General features: G+C 44.1%; 1 long non-coding RNA gene across 1 annotated transcript in view; it reads right to left on the minus strand.

The window, feature by feature from the left end:
* LOC147828017 (uncharacterized) overlaps positions 1-13,095 on the minus strand; it is a 96,216-nt gene that overhangs the window by 39,407 nt on the left and 43,714 nt on the right. Inside the window, exon 3 of the long non-coding RNA XR_015451461.1 lies at positions 17-6,422. This is a non-coding gene — a long non-coding RNA (uncharacterized LOC147828017). The remainder of the gene's footprint in view (positions 1-16; positions 6,423-13,095) is intronic.

Below are 13,095 nucleotides of genomic sequence, written 5' to 3' on the forward strand. Positions count from 1 at the left end.
GAACGGGACCACTTACCTCAAGAGTGGGCTGTAGAAACAGGCGTCCCTGCGGTCCTGTCCCCACTCGCGCCAACCGCACCTCCGTCTTCTACCGCAAGTTGACATGGCCTCCCAAAGTTGGGCCTCTTCAGAAGGTCACTTTTTTTTTTTTTTTGGTACTGGGGATCGAACTCGGGTCCTTGAGCTTGTGCAGCAGGTGGTGAAACCGCTGAGCTAAATCCCCTGCAGTCGGGCCTCTGCAGAAGGGTGAGCCCAAACTCTTCAGAAACTCCCCCGGCTCAGGTGTTGTTAGAGCAACAGGGAACAAACCAAGCTTCCAAGCCTGAGAGGGGTCATGGAACAAGCCCTAGCAGAGCAGAGATTCGAGCCTGGCTCTCGCCCAGGGGCGCCATTCCCTCTGTAGTCGAGAAGGCAGAACTCCAACCCTTCTACACAGCAATGCCTGGTGACCAGGGGACAACTGGCCAGGACCCAGTGCTGAGTCCTCAGGACCCTGTTGGGAGGGGAGATTGGTCCTCTTGTTCTATATCAGGGACTAGTGCCAGGCCTCAGAGCTTCTAGGAACCGAGGAATGGTTCACTGACTTGGGAAACAATGGGGGTTTTTTGTTTTTGTTTTTCTTTCCCAGTACCTGGGATCAAACTGGGGACCTTACACTTGCAAGGCAGGGGTGGACCACTGAGCCATATCCCCGGCCCAACAATGGTTTTTCCCTGAAGGCAATAGCTTCCATAGGACACTTATTCTTACTTATATCTGCCAGGAAGATGGGTGGGTGGGGGTTGCAGCCTGAGAATTGCTACCCAGCAGAGCAGGGGCCTTGTGCATCTGCCTGGGAGACATCAGAGCAATCAAAGGTCAAGATGGACCTGAATATATCACTGTCCCCTGGGCTGAACACATGGGTTCAGGAGACAGGGTGGGAGGGCGAGGTCTCCCCATGGCCCTTGGTCTTCACCCCACCTGGGAGCCACAGTCAAGGGAGCTGTGCCGGGGGAGCTTGGGGTCCCTTCAGCTCAGCCCCAGAAGCCCAAGACTCACACAGTCCTCCCTCTGCTGCCCTGGGCTTGGGCCCAGCTCACTGTTGAGAGTCTCCTTTTCCAAGCTGTGGGCTGCTCAGCTAGCCCAGGGAGGAGGCGGCTCCAGAGAGGTTCTGATCCCTTCTGCAAGCACCCAGAGGTGGCCTAGGACAAGACTACGACATTCTGAGTGCCCTCAAAGGGCAGGCTGTGGGCCAGGAAATGAGGCTACATGGAGGGAGAAGCAGCCTCGCTGGATAAGGAAGGGCTTTGTGCAGCGAGACGGGGAGCCCCTGCAGGGAGCAGCTCCTGTCCCTGGCCATGGGTGTCTGGGTGAAGAAGGAGCCCCAGCCCTGGGGAGAGAATCCTCTGATGCTCCTGCTCTGAGCCTCTCAAATGTTATCTCCATAATCACCACTGGGCCACATGATTCATTGTAAAGGATCTTATGGATTCTTAGACGGTTAAAAGTTGTGCAAAGGACACTGGGTGAGTGCCTGCCTTATTTGGCCAAGGTTTCCAGCATGCCCTGTGGCATCCGTGGGCTCCTCCTGGCTGCAGCACTGGGGCGTGCTGGGCACACCCGCTCCATCCCGGCACGAGACAGCAGCAGACACTCAAAGTCCCCCTGGCCCACATCCAGGTCCTGGTGTGTGAGCACGTCTTGAAGAGGCCCAGCTGCTCCAGCTTTCCCCAAAACATCTGAGTGGTTTCAGAAACTATGCTTCTGACTCCCAAGATGGCCTCAACTTCCTCCAGAGAGCGAAGGCTGGGGAGTAAACACAGCCTCCCGGCTCGCAGGTAAGTCCAGGGGTCCCCTCGAGGCTGACCCACAGATGTGTCAACACTACTTGTTTACTAAAGAGACCCAGAGACCAGGCCACAGGCTGCAAGTCAGAGCAACTCTGCTCCTTCACGTGTGCCACAGACCACCCGAAATCCAGTTGCAACCACCAAATGCTCTCTTTCCCTTTGGTGCAGAGTGAGGCCAGGTGTCCGTGTGAGGCCAGGGGCTTTCCGGTGCCCACACCTGACAGGTACAGGGCCGAGAGGAATGGCTTCACAAGTATGGAAGATCTAGGACAGAGGTCTCTGATTCCCAATAACATGAGAGTGGGGCCCCAGAGCAGTACAGGAAGGGCCACTGTTCAGACTCCTCACTGGGAGAAGTCCCTGGGCAGAGCAGGGCAGGCTGTTCTCCATGGCAGCTGGTGGATGGAGTCTCCAGCTGGGGCCTGGCACTGGAGATGCTGAAGGCCTATAGGCACCTGGGTCTCAAAATCCTCCTGCTGTGGCGACTGCAGGACATTTGGAGACAAGTGTGCGGCCCCTGGTTCTTCCCCAGCGCAGAGACCAATGTGACAGGTGCAGCCCTGATGGTGCATGCCAGTGACAACAATGACAACGCCCCATCCCTCAACTTCCCTTCTGACTCAGGAGAAAGCCACAAGGCTGGCTTGCAGCCCACTAGGAGCCAGGTTTACAGTAATGGGGCTGGCAGGAGGCCAGCAAGGCTCAATGGGCATCACTGCTGAGGCCCAGGGAGAGAGGAGGGCACAGCGGCGCATGAAACCAGCCTCGTGTCCCCTCTTTCAGTGGGGACCAGCCCTGGTGCTGAGGTCTGGTGCCAAGTCTTGGGCCAGCACTCTCGGCAGCCACGGGAGGCAGAGTGCCCACTGGTGGTCCACTGTGGGATGCCAGGACCTTAGTCCACGCTTTGTGGCCCCTGCCCACCAGCTTAGCATCTCCAGTGCCACTTTGGCCTCCCAGGACCCCCGGCCACCCTCCCAGCCCCAGTCCAGACTGGGTCTCACTTCCCATGGAGCCAGGGGTCCTCCTTCACTTCCTCCTCCACAGAGAACATTACGATGTCCCCGCAGCTGCTGGGAGGTGGCTCTGTCTCCTGCTCAGGGTAGTGAGGGGCATGGTATACCTCCAGCTCAGCTTCCAGCCCGGGACCTGCCAGGCCCACAGTGCCCGGCCCTCGGGCACCTCCATCTTCACACTCCCCATGATCACTGTGTCAGCCTTCATGAAGTAGATCTTCTCAATCTGGTTGTTGGTGTGATCTGTGGACCCCTGGGGCTCAGGGAGATCCCTGGGAGATGAGGCAGCCCCGGGAGGGCTGGCATCCAGCAGCAGCAGGCTCTTGGGGCAGGCCACCCCCACATTGGCACCGGTCTCCTCGACCCAGGGGCTGAACACATTCAGCGCTCCTGTGCCCGGCTCTGTCCCTGACCAGTCACTCCTCGGCCATGTCAGGCTCCTCCTGGATCTGGAATCTGCACGCTCCAGCTTGGGTTGGAAGGTGTGGGTCGGAGCCTGCCAGGACCCGCAGCTGAGCTCGGCAACCTGGCTAGTGGCGCTATCCAGAAGAAATGTGATGGGAACCACGGATAAGGTTTGAGATTTTTAAGAACACAAGCCTGGGGAGAAGAAAAGGGAATAGAGGAAGGGAGGTTGCCCATAGTGATGTCTGAGACCAGAAACCGGGGTTTTTGGGAAAAGGAAAGAAGGTCTTCAATTGGTTTCCCAAAGCCGAGAGAGGGAACTGGTGATTAGCCAGCAAGAAGCACAGCGGGAGGGATAGTGTACTTTTCCTGGAAGAGGGACTGCCCTAACAAAAAATGAGGAACAAGTTAATCCTCACATGGGGAACAAGTTGACTGGGATTAGGTCCTTCTCCATACCTAGGTTCCTACATTTTATTTGCATTGTCCTCAGCAGATGCTGTCTTGCCTTAGGAGTGCTGTGATTATGAGGTTTCCACACACAGCCAGCAACCGTGCAGCCTTCTGAATATTTCCCTATTCCTAAAGCAGGTCACACCAGCCTCAACATCACATGACCTAAGTCATGTAGCCTGGTCCCCAATATTTTCCTCATCTAGCTTGGTCCTCAACAAAATGGAGCCTAACTTAGGAAATGTAGGGACAGTAGGATTCTCAGGGAAGATTAGGTTAGAGGACTGGGACCCTTTAAGAGGCTTCTACATCTCAGCAAGTAGGAGGCAGCAGAGCTAACAGCCTGTGGTTTTGACATCCGCGTTTATATAGCTACATTGAGTTGGCAACCTGCACCTTTGACACCCTCTTCTGTGTAGCTACACTGTCCCACCTAAGCCCCTCTTCAAGTGGGTAACTCCTCCCAAAAATGAAAAAAAAATTTCCCCTCCAAATTCTCTTATTGGCCACCAATTCTGAACCCTAGCAGTAAGTCTAGTAAGCACTCAAGTAGTAACCCACCAGGGAGATTGGGGATGGAATCCTAACTCTAAAAGAACAGGATTGCTGGCCCATACTCAGTGGCGTCTCACCTGTGAACACTCATATTCCTCCTGCTGGAGTGGCTTTGTACCACTTCCTGCAATATCTGCAATGAAGTTTTTGCTTTGCATTGGCCTTCTCTGACTCCTTTTCTTCTTTTTATGTTGGAGAGAGAGAGACAAGCCTGCCAAGGGTGAATCTGGGGACCCCTAGACCCCAGACCCACCAAACATAACAGAAAATGATAAGAAAAACAAAAATCACTCAAACAGCAATGTCTACAGAGAACAGTTTACAAAAAAAAAATCCTTAACTAACAAACAAATCTATCTCACGTGTTAAAAATGAGCCTTTCTGGGAATTGAGATGTGACTGGGAAATGAAACTGAAAGTCTGTTTTTAGTATTGGACTCTGAACTGAGCAATAGAAGACAGCTATATGGGGGAAAGGAGTGTTTTATCTACCTCATATATTGGTAAAAACATTTAATGAGCTCTCACAATACACAGGTAATGTGTTCTCCCTGTGAAGAACTCTGTTTTGTCAGACACAGGCTCTATCACTTGTGGACTTGCAGCACAGCAATAGAGAAGCTATAGGTGCTAATACAGGGCTCAGCACACAAGTGCAAAATTATTTAAGGCTACCTCTTCCTTTTCCACACAATTTGCTGTCTCATTAACAACTTCTCTTTTGCAAAACACATTATTATGGTGTTTCAGGAAAAATGGGGCTGGCTCCGAACAGTTACATTAGTGCAATGAAGTGGTAAAATGAATACAGAGATTAGATCAAGATCTGATACTTAATAAACAATGGTGATAAAATCTGAGTCTACTTTCCATGTACCTTCATTACTTGAAGGGAACTAATGATAATAGCTACCTCAACTGGACAAATCAGCCCAAAATTTCACATCCTTACTATGTAGTATGCTAATGTCACCTAATAAATTACTCAGGAATTCATCTATTCTGAAGTGAGCAGGCATAAGTATGATCAGAGAGCTGAAGCATGAAATTTCAAGTTCATAGTAGAAAGGCAGACATTCTTCCTTCTCGGTCCTCTGGCAAGCAAAGACCTACTAACTGCAGTCAGCACTATGCTGAAAAGTAGGTACAGAAGCCCACAGAAAGCAAGAACTGGTGCCTCTGTGTCTTCCCATGGCTTACCTGAATTTGCTTTCTCTTCCGCTTTATTTCTTTGCTGCCATTTTATCACACATAAGATTTCAAAAGAGCCTACCATAGTCCAATAAAAGAGATATCTTCTTAGCCAAATTTTGATCCTGCTTAAAGGAAAGTTTCACTGACTCCAAGGAGGTTTCTGAAGCTGAGATAAGAAATTTAATTTGCAAGTTTGCTGACTCCTGTCAAAGAAAAACAATTTTCAGACCACATCAATGAGAGGCATGAAAAAGGTTTTACTAGGTAGTAATTAAAAGGTACACACTCAAAGAAATAGAGTGTGGGCCCTCAAGAAAGGAGTGCATTATTTCAAGAAAGAGGCACTTTATTTCTTGGAACTGGGAAAATTTGAGCTTCTTATGAGGGGAGTGAAAACCCAAGGGAAAGGTGGCCCACCTCCCAAGGTGTACTGGCCCATATTACAGGTATGAGCCCAGTTTTTTGGTATTTTTGTTTTTTGATTTAGATGGATGATTTAAGCATTCTTTGGATTCTCGACACCTCTTTCTTTATCTTAATATCAGGTTCCTGCTTTTGACTTTCTCAAATAAGCTGATTTGTGGACTTTCAATATTCCTGAGGAATTCTGGGTATAATGGATCTAAATTTAACCAAGGGAATGCTAATATTGATAAATTTGGGTGACTTTGACTGAGTCCTGGCAGGTGCAATCTTCTTAAGAGTCCAATTTTTTAGTTATAATTTCTTTGTCTCCTTTTTACTTATCTTTTTTTCTTCTTCTGTCCTACCTTACCCCTCAAAATACTTCAATCCCTTATTCTTATGGTGGTGCAGAAGGCCCGATCATCCATCTTCTTCTAACTATTTTTGGTTGAGGAGGGATATTGAGCCTGTCTAGCCAGGGCCAGAAAGGCTTGCCTGACTGATCTAAAGAAGACATACAAATATCGAGGTCCTATTGTTGGTGGAAACATCCTTTTTTGATAGTCTGAAAAAGAGATCAAGGACAGGTCCATATTAAACAAGCAGGAGCTGTATATTAAAAGAAAAATATTGATGACTAGTGGGTTTCAAAATTGTAGAAATCAGTAGCATTTAGCATCACCATTTGATCTTTAATATTAACCTCTATTCATTATGAGATGCTTACCATATATAACAGGTGAAGTTTAAGAGCACACAGCCTCCTCCCTGTTTTGCCTAGAATATTAGTGTCCTCCGATCTTAATTATAATAATGGTGAATGAATATACTAAATAAAAATATCTATTTTTTTTACCATTAGGTCATTAAAAGTTTTGCTATAGGACTCTATTTGGTAGAGTTGAAGACCTTTTGTAATGACTGACTCCAGATAACATGAACATAAAGTCTGAAGTAGATAACAGAAAGTTTATAACACAAAAGTAACAATGATCTGGTCATTCTTATGTTATAGGCACACTCACAGAAGAAGTTAAATCTTTACCTGAGAGGTACTTGAAAGTACAATCAAATAACATAATGGCAATATGCTAAGAGAGGCTGAAGAACACATTTTTAAATCAACTTATTGGTAAATTTAAGGTATGCAATATAATAACATTCATCATTGGAAATTTGCACCTTTACCGAATCCATCTTGTTTATTTTTCCCCATTCCCCTAACCTCCCTTCAACCCCTCCACTCATTCCTATCTACAAAGACTTTGTTTCCATTTTTTATTTTTCTCATATTAATTCCATTCCCTTCTTTCTTTTCTCCTACCCCTCCCAATTCCCCTTCCCCTTTGCATCTTTTCTTCCTATTTGACATTATCTATTATACCTTTTAGTCCTTATTTACACTTTCAGTAAATAATAGTTTCTCTCATGTGCTAAACTGAAAGTGTAAATAAGAATTAAAATGAATAATTGATAATTTGAAATAGGAAGAAAAGGTCCAAAGTGGTAGGGGAAGTGGGAGGGGAAGGGGAAAGGAAAGAAGGGAAAGGAAAAATTATGAGAAAAGGAAAAAATGGAAACAAAGTCTTTGTAAATAGGGAAGGCTGAAGCGGGTGAAGGGAGCACAGGGAATGGGGAAAAAATAAGAACCAAGATACATCATGTACAGGTGCAAGAACCCAATGATAAATGTAAACATATTGTATACCTAAAATGTACCAATAAAAGAATTTAAGAAAAGAAAAAAAATCCTTGATGTCAAACAACAAAAACAATAAAGTAAGTTGGATTTTTCAATAATTTCCTTAGCTGGAGAATTTATCCCTACAAGACCTGTAATGAAGTGGAAAAAACAATGCAGATGATGGCTAAAAAGGTCCCGACATAAAGTCTTGAATGTGAACAATTGAGAGTAAATGTTTCTAGATGAGTAAATGTTTCAACAGATAACAGCAAATGCATAGGCGAAATCCAAGTTTGAGTGACTTAATATAAGCCTTCTAGAATTTGAGGAGGAAAAAAGAATGAGAAGTAAAAAAGTCAACTCATGATTTCAAGTTTCAAATCTTGAGCAAATGGTAGTATAGTGAACAGTATTGAGCAAGTCACAAAACCACAATGTAGCAACATAGAAGAGAATAAATACATTTTTGTCACAGTAGGAGTTAGCATTACAAAGTACATCTGATTAGAAAAAATTTGTTGATGCAGTTCAAACACACATACAGTTATCCCGTTTGTAATACAATTATCTAAAGTTGTTGCCATTTTTCAATAAAATATAATTTTGCACTGTGGAAAATACTAGTGATGCTGTTAAAACTTTTATACCTCTAAAACGCAGGGGTTTAAAAGCCACTTCATGTAAATGGAAGACAAAAGTACACAGAAAGAGAAAAACATATGGGTAAGTGGTAGAGTAAGGCAAATTTTATGAATTTAAGAAAATATTTTTCAGGGTAACCCACTTTCTGGGCCCCCTTCTGTCTAAGACAAAAGCTATCTTTCTCTCAATAAAGTCTAACTACTCTTTACAAAAAAAGCAAAATATTTTTCAAGACTGAACAAAAACATATGTAAAATTTGTTCAGCTCAGAAACATAATTTAATTGCTGATGTTCAATTTCTGAATTAAGTATGTCAATTTAGTTGGCTCTCACACATTATGCACCAGGCTAAATGTGAAAAGACATTCTATAATTGCCTTTCCTGAAATCCATTCATGAAAAAGTTTTAGTCCACATTTCTCTCAAATATGTTTAATCTTCTTTCAGGAAAATGCAACAAAAACTATTGTGAATGGTCACCTTGGGTGCATTATTAGAATGCAAAGTAATGCAACAAGATACATTGAGTTATGGAGTACTGTGTAATAAAAGCCTCTTCAAAAGTTCAAAGGCAGAAGAAAACCTTACACGTGGAAGGAAGATTCATACATTGACCTCTGAAAACTGTACTTAGAAACATGCAATGAATTGCTGATGATTCAAAAGAGGAGATACACGTTTCTTTTATTGTGCAAAAAGTACTTGCAGACATGCAATAAATTGCTGATAATTCAGAGGAAAAGATAAGCACATTTTTTTCCTACTGTGCCAAAAAATAAAACCCTGCCTCTTAAAATTTCTTCTCTACCACCAATTGCAGACCACTGAAGTTTTTGTGAATTAAATTCTCCTATAAGCTCTGAAATGGACAATTTGGAAATTGAGCCTTTACTTTTCCATAATCATATTAACTTCCCTTCATATTATGTGACAACACCATTCAAAAAAGTCCCTAGTATATATTAAACACTAAAATTTCTTTTCTAACTTAAAATAATGGCCACTATATGACTTTTTTTTATTATTATCATAGCCCTCCTGTATTAAAGTTCAAAATTTCTGAGTATTTTAGAATGTTAAAACAAAAAAATGTTTCATGCAGTGCTGTTTGGGTATAATCAAAACTGTAACATACTGTTAGAAAAGTGTTACCTTATAAATATCTTATTGACACATTTTGATTCTTTTTCTACCATAATTATCATGTGCAGCAAAGTAACTGAAAAAAGAATAAATGAGGTGGTGCAAGATTGCTGCTAAATATGTTCTTCAGTGAATTCTTCCCCACTGACAAACCAAGTGGAACAACTACGTATGCAAGAAACTACAAACACGAGACATAAGCATATCAGGTAAAGTATCATAATACTCATTTTTGAGTAATAAAGCAAAACGATGCATTGAAAATGGCAGGAAGAAAAAGGAGTTGACTGCAACTTCCCTCCCTCAACACCAAGCAGCCCAGTATGGAAAAGTATGCCTCTTGCTTGAGGGAGGGAGAGAGAAATCCAGGCCTTAGAAATGAAAACCAGTCCCAAGCCTGCCAGGGCAAAAGCAGTATTGAAAAAACTCCATGACTCCTATCACCAAGCCAGTATGTGCAGACTGAGATACAAGACTGAACTGTGTTAGGTCAGCTGGCAAAGAGACTGGCTTCACCACCACTCCCTCAACGTTAGATGGCACAGAGGAAACCAGAACCCTACACTCAGAGGACCAGAGCCCAAAATCTAACACAGGGCTTTGTCTCAGAGGCCAGTGCCAAGCCCACTGGGGTGAGACCAAGCACCCAGTAAAAACTGAGGGTCCTAAACCTAGGCCAGAACTTACAGATGGAGACTCTAGTTAGTCTGAGGCATTAGGTGGAGACCTATGTGCCTGGAGGACAGATTCAAGATTTTGCTGCAACAGTCCCAGCCTTGGAGTAGGCTTGGGAAATACCTGAGGCTGTGTAGGCCACTGCAGTTGGGAAACTCAGGTACTTACCAGCTTAACAGTAGTCTTAGGACAATGGACTATTTCCACAACTAATTCCCCAACTTTGGGTAGTGTGGGGACTTGGCTAAAGAGTGAATGGTTACAACACAGAGCAAAGTGCACAAATAATTAAACTGCAGGGCAAAAGCACTTAGGCTCTGTGAGAAGTAAATAATTAAACTGTGGGTAAAACTCCACAGGCTGTGTGAGAATCGAATGGTTAAACAACAGGAAGTTTAAATTACTGTAGCAGGGTGTGTCTGGCCATTATCCTTCCCCTTATCCCAAGAAAAACTGCTTAACACAGCTTCTTGCTCAAACTGCTTTTCTCCTGCTTTTCTGTCTTACACTGACATTTGAAATAAAATCTAGAGAGTTCTTAGCTTTGGGGATTTTTTTCTCCTCAAAGTCTCTTGAATGCTGAGTACTCTGTTGAAAAGAGCCCCTGTGGGCCTCTCAGTGGCTGAACTAAGTCTCATCTCCAAGTAATCTTTTTTGTCCTAGGTTTTCCTCTGTCACACACTGCAACGGGGCAGCACAGGTATCATCAGGCCATGCTTGCATATGGAGCTCTAGAACTACCCCAGTACCAGGGAAAAAAACCTGTGTCCCAGTGAACAGGGTGTGTTTTCACCCACATTACTTCCATCAGTACCACAGACCTTGGTGTATCTCTGAAACTGCTTGTTCTTGGAGATGTGAGACTCAGTCATGAATCATTGTAGCATTAACCCAGGTGTCCAAGGTTCTGCATTTACTACCAGTACTTCAACCTTGGGTGGCACAGTGTAGAGCACGACTTCATTCACTGAGGGTCAGACAGGGTACTAAGTGCATCACTTTGCCCTGGAAATTAGTGCTTGGCCGGTAAAACCAAACACTGGGTGGATCCTAATGGTGCCCTAGTGCTAGGCCTTCCTATGTACAGAGCCTCTGTTTCAGTTTCACTGCCAGAGGAAGACACACAGTCTCACTCTAATGGACTTCTATTCCAACTAGCATCATCTGTAGATGATTGCAATAGTATTGGACTATGAGTTTAACTCAAGAATAGGCAGTTCATGGAAGCATGGGCCTTGGTCCTAGCCCAATGTTTTGCTGCTATTTGTGATGTGTAGGTTTAGTTTGATAGTTTGGTAATTTAAGAGGCCACAGGTCTGAGATAGGAGGCTGGTGTTGGTCTATCCACAGTAACTCTGCTCAGAGCCAGACACCATCCTACACTATTTGATTTATAGGCCAGTAACTATGGATGAGGCATTTGGGCCTACACTGCCTTCAGAGAAAGGATTATGAAATTAGCCTCTAGGTGCTCCTCCTCCTCCTCCTCTTCCCCCTCCCCCTGCCCCTCCTCTTCTCCTCCTCCTCCACCTCCTCCTCCCCATCCTCCTCCTCCTCCTCCTCCTTCTTCTTCTTCACTTCTTTCCTGAACAATATACCACAACAGAGTACTTGGAAAAAGCTGGGCTTACAATCCCCTTCAGAATTAAAACAACATCCAACAACTGTAACAACAGATTCCTGACAAATCTAGACCTGGGCATTGCTTCAGACTGAAATAACGGAAATAAGAGAAAATAAGCAATTTACTTAGATTTTCTGGAGAAAAGGCACAAAGAAAGCCAGATAAGGAAGATAAATAATGCCTAATCTTTCAATGATCAAATAATGTCACATGTCAATAAACATATGGACCTTTCAGCTTTCACCATGATGTCACCTAGTAATCAAAATAAGATGCTAGAATTGACTAGAATTCAATCAGTGTGTGAGAACTCTTAGATAAATTAAAACAGCTGTTTTAAGGAAAATCAATGAGCTTGCAGAAAACTAACAGAAATGTTTCAGTGCTCTAACAGAAAAAAACTAAGGCAAGGACTTCAAAAACATCAGAAATTCTTGAGCTAAATTTACACTCAATACAATTAAAAGCTTAGTTGAAGGCATCAGTAGTAGGCTACATAAAAGAGAATTAATATGAGTAAGTTTGAGATTGACTTTGAAAATACATAATTGGAGGAGATAAAACAATAAGAAAAAAAATAAACCATATGAGAATTTGGAAGGTGGTACTGTATTCAAAGATTTGAGTTATCATAATTCAAGAAGAATTTGAGAGTATCAAAGAGTTAGAAAGAAGTGATAACAAAAAATTACCCAAATCTAAATAAGAATTCAGATACAGGAAAGTCAAAGGGTAGCAGTTCAATTTGACAAACTCAAGTCTAGCTCAAAATATCTTTTTAAAATAATTATAAAAAAGATTTAAGTGTAAATATGCTGACCAAGGTCCCCAGTCGCATGGAACATGTCAAATCATGCTGCTGCAGACAGGAAGCCACCTGGTTCCACACTAAAAAGACACGGAGGACACCAGACCACCAGGCCAAGGTACTGAGTCCTGCTGCTCCCGGCCCAGAGGTAGGGGCTTCTGAGCTGCCACCCCACTGCTCCTGGTCCAGAGGAAGGGGCTTCCCGGCCACCATCCCTCCTGCTGCTCCCAGCCCACACAAAGGGCTTTTGGGTCACCTCCCCTACCGCTGCTCCCGGCCCCTGTCCAACCTCTCCCACCTCAGAGGAGGTAATCCGTGCAGGCACTAACAGCCCCCAACCCCAGTCAAAATGAGAAAACACATAAATAAGTCTCAAAACCAGACTTCCAGATCACCTACAGCAACCCCAAAGGGAAATGAGATGGAACACTCTGATACTCAATCACCTGGACCCACTGAACTGGCAACAAAAGGGGATCTGGAAAAAATGAAATCAGAAATAATTTCTCAGATAACAGGAAAAATTGTGCCCCTAGTGCAAGACATGATTAAGAAATCTAGAGAGGAGCTCAGGAACATGATGGAATCCCAACATAAGAAATAAATGGAATCCATAAAACAGATGCAAATAGATTTCCAGGACATGAAAAACTCCATTGAA

The sequence above is a fragment of the Heterocephalus glaber genome, unplaced genomic scaffold (assembly GCF_053883595.1).
Source record: "Heterocephalus glaber isolate CG9 unplaced genomic scaffold, H.glaber_assembly_v1.0 deba00001428, whole genome shotgun sequence".
In the NCBI taxonomy this organism is placed as follows: domain Eukaryota; kingdom Metazoa; phylum Chordata; class Mammalia; order Rodentia; family Bathyergidae; genus Heterocephalus; species Heterocephalus glaber.